Genomic DNA, 8760 nt, shown 5'->3' with positions numbered 1-8760 from the left:
GTGACATTCTATATGGAGGGATAGATATAGGTTTAGTGCCTGGCAACACATCAATAGAAAAATCAATCTCCCGCTCGGGAGGAAGGCCTGGAAGCTCTTCCGGGAACACATTCGAAAATTCATTTACTACGGGAACTGACTGAAGAGTTGGCGACTCAGTTTCTACATCTTGAACCCGAACTAGGTGATAAATACATCCTTTCGTGATCATCTTCCTTGCCTTTAGATAGGAAATAAACCTACCTTTTGGTGACGCCGTATTCCCTTTCCATTCTAAGACTGGTTCTCCCGGAAACTGAAAACGAACCATTTTCATCCTACAATTAACATTGGCATAATAAGAAGCCAACCAATCCATGCCCATAATGACATCAAAATCTACCATCTTTAGCTCATGCAAGTCAACTATAGTGCGGCAGCCACATATCACAACTACACAATCTCTATATACTCGGCTAGCTATTATCGATTCACCCACGGGTGTAGACACCTCAAAATGTTTGATCGACTCCGGCTCGACTATAAATCGACCCGCAGTATATGGAGTAACATATGATAATGTGGAGCCCGGATCAATCAAAGCATATACATCATGTGAAAATACTGATAATATACCTATAACCACGTTAGGAGAAGACTCAAGATCTTGGCATCCAGCCAAAGCATAAATATGGTGCTGAGGACCGCTAGAACTGGGAGCTCTCCCTCTGCCTCTACCATGGCCGACTGGCGCATGTGAACCTGGCCCCATAGGGCGTACAAATGCTGAAGATCCAGCTACCGACCTTGATGGCTGGTCCCGCCTCTACCATGAACTAAGGGGCAGTCACGCATAATATGGCCTGGCCGACCACATGAATAGCAAACATCTGAACCTAATCGGCATTTACCCTAATGCAACTTCCCACACTGGGAACATCGTGGAACGGGTGGCCTTGACTGGCCTGAATCACCTCTAAACTGGGACCCTGAATAACTCTGACTTGGCCCGGAATGAGTAGATCTATCAAATCTCTGGCCTGGAAACCGTAGAGGTGCACTGGTCATAGAATAGCCTGAATGCCTAGGAAACTGCTGCCTGTGCCCACCTCTAAACTCGCTTGTCGGACCCGAAGATCTAGCTCTCTTGCTATGTCCCCGATCTTGCTCACGCTCACTTCTCCGCTGTTGTAGGCTTTCTTCTAAGTTCTGAGCATGTGCTTGAATGCGTGCAATGTCCATACCGTCCTGAAGGGACGCAGTCAAGCATTTATCCATCAAGTGTGGCCCTAGGCCCTTTACAAATCGGTGTGCCCCGTCACCCATATCCGCTACCATAGCCGAAGCGTACCTAGCCAAAGAGTTAAAGAGGAGGCTATACTCTAGGGCACTCGTACTACCTTGCCTCAAGTTTAAAAATTTATCGGCCCTAGCCCGCCGAACTTTTGGAGGCATATAATGACGGAGAAAAGCATCAACAAACTCTTGCCATACCGGGGGAGGTGCATTGGCCCCCCGTGAAGCCATCCATACCATATACCACTGGATCGAGACATCTCTCAATCTATATGACGCTAGCTCCACCGACTCGGTGTCCGAAGCGTGTATCAACCAAAGCGTCCTTAGCATGCCATTAATGAAATCCTGAGGATCCTCCTCCGGCTTTGACCCAAAGAATTCCGGAGTGTTTAAAGTAATGAAATCACGGGCCCTTGCGCTAGCAGCCCTATCACCATGCCCTGAACCTTGCCTCTGCGCCTGGGCCGCAACCAATTGAGTCAACAAATTAATGGCCTCTTTCACATCTTGGCCTGAAGCATCCGGTGGAGGAGCTGGAGGTGCTGGAGCTGGGGCAGAGGCTCCCTCATGCTCCTCAGTAATAGGCAATGTCTGAGAGGACTGGGATTGAGCCGCACTCTGAGACTCACTTTCCTCTACTACCGGTGGCGGTGCTCTTTCAGCCCACTTTTCTACCACCGTCTTGCCCTTTTGGGTTGCTGTAGCCTTTTTCTTTTTAGGCATCTCTGAAATACACAACACACGATTAAGGAACAAGAATTTCTTACATCATAGCTCTATCGCACAATTCTTATGAAGAAGGAAGGTCAATCATTCCTAAAATGTCCGCAGCTTCTTGTTTAAAAGTGTGGCGCGCAACACACCCATAACCAAGACTCTACTAGACACGGCTCGTAGACACACCCTAGGACTGAACTGCTCTGATACCACTTTTGTCACGACCCGTCTAGAGGGCCGCGACGGGCGCCCGGTGCTAGCCCACCCGGGCACCCCTTAACTCACTTTATACTTACATCTAGGTGAGCCATACAATTAAACATACATTTCTTTTCATCCATCAAACTAGTCCCATTTGGACAACAACATCTTTATATCATCATAGGCATCTATGCCACACCAATGTACATGGGCCGACGAGGCCGACAAAATGATATAAAAAACATAGGCCGACAAGGCTAGACATATCTAACCACATACACGCGACTACGATCCTCTAAGGAGAGTATGACATAACACATGAGCGGGACAGGACCCCGCTATGCCCATAATTATATACACAAAAGAATAAGTACCCAAAAGCTATGGCTCCAAAGGAAATGGAGCTCTGCTATGTAATCTCTGAGAAAAGCAGCTATGGATCAAGTCTGTCTCCCTGTGCACCTGCGGGCATGACGCAGCGTCCACAAACAAAAGGACGTCAGTACGAAGAATGTACTGAGTATTTAAAGAATGATCAATATCGATATAGAAGCATAATAGGCAACATATGAAGTAGCATAGGGGGGGGGGGGGGGGGACAATAATATCATCATTACGACACTTACTTGCTTCCCACAGGGACATTCCGTTTCTATTGCGTAACCGCATACATACATCCATATCCGCGCTTAATTACCATCATAATCATTTACATCTCATATACATAACATATTCGTACTCTTAATGATGTCATATACATAGCACATACACATATATACATGTATACGTAGCGTGCCCGACCATGAAGGTTCGGTGTTTCATACATACTTGGCCAACCAAGGCTCAAGTTATATCTACCTGACCCTACCAAGGCATCAGGGTTATCCGTACCATCTGCAGATGTGCGCGCGCGTTACGTAATCATATACATACATATACATATATTCTACCCGGCGTCATAAGCTCGGGGTTTCATTATAGCCCTTCATAGGCACACATAAGTATAATAGCCCACAGGCACCTTTAGCATCATCATTATTATCATCATTGTCACGACCCGTCTAGGGGCCGTGACGAGTACCCGATACTTGTACCGAGCACCCCTTGTCTATCGTTTTACCTTTACCTCTTAGCAAGCCATGTAAACAGAGCCATTTTTTTTTGAACATTAACATTAGCGGCGTCATTCTGAACATAGACTAATAAACTTCGTTATCACTTATACATCAACATTAGCATGCCAAAACACCATATACCTAACTATACTTAACTGACTGTACATATCTGTCTACGAGCCTCTAGACGTAGTACACTTATACATAGAAAGGGATGAGTACTGCCATGCCCGAATATATATACACCAAATAGTACCAAGGAAGTGAGGCTCCGGAATAACTGGAGCACTGTCAACACTGCTGGTAGAGCTTCTAAGGATCAAATCCGCCTGTCTGCTAACCTGCGCGGCATGAAACGCAGCGTCCACAAGAAGGGACATCAGTACGAATAGTGTACCGAGTATGTAAGGCATGAATAGTAATATACAGAAAATATGAATCATGTATAATGACATAAGAGAGTTACAACACATGTCCTGGGATAGAAACATAACCTGTATATATATATATACCCTTGGCAGGTGCTATGCGTACTTAACTTTCCTTTAAGAATCTTTCCTTGTTCATATACATATACATATAAAATAGGACATCTCATATTGCCGAGGCGTCGGCAGCCGATCCATTTAACCATAAATATAAACACCCCGCGTCCGGGCATCCCGCGTCCGGGATGATATCATATCATGTAATGCCAACTGATCAGGTGGATATGCGTTCATAACGCTCTGCCCTTACCTCCATTTTCCCCGTATACACATGCATATATCATGTACATATATCAGCGTCTATAGCGCTCTAGCTCTTTTATCATATACATATACGTGTGTCGTGTAGGTACATCAGCGTCTATAGCGCTCTAGCTCTTTCGTCATGTGCATGTTTTACAAAAATATATACACATATCTTACATACATTTACATGTCTTATATGCATTTACGTATCCTATATATATGTCTCATAGGCACGCAGGAAAGCCCAAAGAAGAATCATGTAGTCATCGGAGTGACGTAAGGTCGGTGACCTCCAATTATATTATAGAATACTCGTGATCGCTTTGTCTCACCTTGAAGGAACGAGTATTTTAAGGTGAGACTACCAACGGGGAATAATATTAAAGTAAACGTAGAATGAAATCGGGGCATCATAGATGACGGTTCATAGACTTTGAAATCTTTTAGAAAATAAAGTCATAGCTAGGAAATATAAATAAGATTCAAAAATTAGTTTATCAATTTCATGTTTACATAAGATACTTAGCTTAGTCATCTTAGTCATAGAGTCGTTCCGGTAGTACGTATCATAGGCATATTCTCTTATCTAACATCATTGTTATCATTATCGTCATGGAAGTGCCCTCGTTAGAGGAGTCATAGTATTTATCATTTGGTATCGAAATCGGAATCAAAGGTTCCCTTTGGATTCACTTCAAGTAAGTCAAGCAAGACTGTAAGGAAAAATCCGAGAGTAGCGGGCCCACCTCGGGCCGGATGAGGTAGCGTATACGATTTACGTATGTTACGTGTCATAGCGTTACTTGTGAGGGTCTTAGGGTAATCGGGTCCCATTTATACAAGTTCTAAGGGTGTAGGAGGTTTTTTTCCAACAATTGGCACACTTTCTAGTTCAATTCTATTGAACAAAAAGTGAAAAACTTTAGGTGCGGATTCCGGGGAACCGAGTTGTCCCCGAGGCTCGTACCCAACTTATTTCAACTAAGACATGCCATAGAAAGAAGGGTGAAGCCTTACATACCTCTTTCCGCTTCTTTTGCTATTCCGAATTCACATTGCAATCTCGTCAAAATCTGCAAATTGGTCACATTTACCCAAACTTTCATTAGGGTACTTAGAGTTAGAATCTTAAGGAACCACTTGGCTACCGAAATTTCGACAGAACTTCCTCTGTAAATATACCATCCTCAACATTCAACATAGCCAAATTCTCATCAATCACAATCCGGGAATTCAAACCCGGCCAAACTATTAACATAATTCAACAATCACACTAAAAATTCACATATTCCATTCAAGGTGCATTCCAACACTTCAATTAACATTCTACCTCCTTCAATACTCTCCAATTCCAATGAAACAACAATAACCTTATAATACATATATTCCAACAACATCATAGTAATACCATTACATGTCTTCCATACAAAAACATTATTTTCAATTTACACAAACTTCCAATTGCCAATACTTCACCAAACTTGTCAAGTCTTTATTTGCGATATAACATCTACAACACAACGATTAAGATATTAATTACAACTCGCTCATTATTCTTTCACAACTCACCAATATACACGACTATACATCAAGTATACACGGCCACATATACCATGCACACTCACACGGCTCCAACATGTATACACCACTACAATCTCTCCAAACTCATTCAACTTCCATTTTCCACATATCATTCACAACAATAACAACTAAACACTAATTAAAATAATTGAAGCATGACTCCTACACACATATATATATACACGGCCATATACTATATTTCTCTCCTTCATGAATTTCATCCATTTTAGCATACTACAACACATATAAACCATATATAACACATAAAACAAGATCAAAACTCACCTTTCTTCTTCAACTTCTCACTTGACTACAACTTGACAACTTGTATGATTTTGAATTTTTCTTGCTCCAACAACAACTCCACCTTGTTAATCACCCTTTACTTGGTAGAAAATGATTTTTGGAGAATTTTTGCAATTATTTCTTGTGAAAATTGCTCTTGGCCGAAATGGCCTTAAGTTTTTCTCCTCTCTCTCTTGTTCTTGCTTTTCTTGAAATTTCTAGAACATTATGTGGAATAAGATGACTTAGTCATCTTATTTATTGACCAAATTTTATTTAATATGGGCTTGGGCCATAACCATGGCCGGTTGGGTCTCACAAATTTGGGCCTTATTATTGTTTTTGATTTTTATTTTGGGCCAACTCGGTTTGGTCCCGAGTTGGGCCTAGCCCACTGACCTTTCGACCTTAAAACGTTCATATCTCCTTGTACCGACGTCACCTGGGCACCCACGACCTATGGTTGGAAAGCTAATTCAATTATCTACAACTTCTAGTTCTTGGTACTTTTCCAAATTCCAAACTTATAATACCGTTTTTGCCCCTTGAAGTCAGATCACCCGAAAACGTTTTCTTAAAATATTCGTTTGGAGGACTTCCACTTTGATTTGGCCCAAGGGTCCTTCTTGAGTTGTGTTTAACTTCTCATATGTGATTCATATGAGTTTTCAGATGTCCCAAAAAAAATCTCGATGTGTGGGTCCCATCTCAGCAAATAATCTGACGTTCAAAAATACGGGATACAACAATCATCATTACTATCATAATCATTATCGTTACGTCTATATTATAGGCTTACTCATCATATGAGGAGCGTAGTACAATCGTAATACATATCAGGGATCGTGAGCTACAAGCTCGGAAGATCAATTATTTGAAGACAACATACTCGTATAGAGGATTTAGAAATTTGTCCAAAGAACCATGCCTTGTGAAAGAAGGTTTAGCCTTACATACCTTTTTGTTGAACTATTCTACACTTGCACGTACTCCTCCGATGCTAGCGTTTCTACCTTCATTAAGGTCATACTATCATTAGAATCGATAATTAGCACACATGGCTAAAGCTAGAGAAAATCGGACAGCATTTCCTTTACTTATATGACATTCCTCCATATCGTATTTCAACTACCAAACGTCAACAATACATTCACTATATCATAACAATAGCCTTTAATCGTCTACATTACCCATATTCTCAATTTACTTCCAATTCCCCACTTTCAAGACCATGACACATAATTTCGTCCATTCGCATACAAATGTCTATCTCATGATCTTAACGTCATCTATAACACGTTCATACCACAACACAACAACAATCATGATTCAATTCAAACTATTTCTCAAAACGTCACTATTCATCATTCATGACCCATTTTGCTATACTCTTTTACAATCCAGGTATTTTAACTCTCTAATACCTTAAACAACATATAAATATCATGAATCTTACCTTAGATGTTGTAGGAACAAGCCTTAGTTGATAATACTCCACTTGAGCAAAAACCCTAGTTTTCCTCCATTTGGATTTCTTGACTTGAATGGTCTTTAATGGGTTTCCTTACTCTTGATTCACTTGATTTATGTAATTGATGACTAATAATCCTTGAAAACTTGTGTAATAAATGTAGAGAGATGTTCTTAGAGAGAGGGGATGAAATGTAGAAATGAAATAATGAAGTTGGTCCCTTATTTAATGATCCACAACTGATCTGTCGGGACCATTATATGGTCCATTTTACGGTTCGTATAACCATTATACGGTCCGTAAAATCGACCGTCAAATGAGCCTGTCCTGCACCATTCACTGTGACCATTTTACGGTTCATTATACGGACCGTATAAATTTATACGGTCCGTATAACTGACCGTAAAATCCCACCAGTGAGCAACCTTTTCTGTGATGGTTTTACGGTCCATTATACGGTCCGTAAAACATTATACGGTCCGTATAATGAGCCGTATAACCTATCAGTCGACTGAACTTATTCTCGTCACTTCGTTTGATCTCCAAACCTTATGGATCTTTCTTAACACTTGTTCAACACTTCATTATCAATCTAAGGGACGTTATAACTCCTTTCCAACACATCATCAAGTCCTTGCTAACTCGTTGCTCGTAATTCCTTTCCGATACTTATCACATACTTTGCCTTCTCTTGGCAATCCTCTTCCCCCATCTCTAACATCTTTAAAATCTCAACTAGGGTCATCAAATGCCATTCCTCACTAGTTCGTTCACTTGCGTGCCAACGGAAAATTTTTTGAGGTGTAACAATATGAGTCGAGACAGGACCCCGACGTACCCATACACACATATGATAACCATAATGACTCGGCACTGCTCCAGGAAGAAAATGGAGTTTTCCAATCCCAGCTGATAGCTAACCATCTTAGCTAAATACTTTTACCTGCGAAATAATCTGGGACTGTGTGGCATGAACACAACGCCCCCGGGAAAAAGGACGTCAGTACGAACAATGTACCGAGTATGTAATGCAGCAGTAATCATAAAGAATGAGATATAAGCCATAATGAAAGTATGAGAAACCACCCGTAATATGAATAGCCCCGAAGGCAGAGAATAATCATGTAAGTAGCCCCAAAGGCAATGACTAGAAATGTAAATATATACCATACCCGACCCTTTAGTAAGGTACTCGGTGAAATATAAATATATACCGTACCCGGCCCTATAGTGAGGGACTCGGTGAAGTAGTCATATTTATACCATACCCGGCTCTCTAGTGAGGGACTCGGTGAAATAATCATATATACACCGTACCCGGCCCTCTAGTGATGGACTCGGTGAACAATGCAATGAAACTGTGCATGAATACGTACCC

This window comes from Lycium barbarum, chromosome 2, assembly GCF_019175385.1.
Source record: "Lycium barbarum isolate Lr01 chromosome 2, ASM1917538v2, whole genome shotgun sequence".
Classification (NCBI taxonomy): Eukaryota; Viridiplantae; Streptophyta; class Magnoliopsida; order Solanales; family Solanaceae; genus Lycium; species Lycium barbarum.
This window is presented reverse-complemented; position numbering follows the sequence as displayed.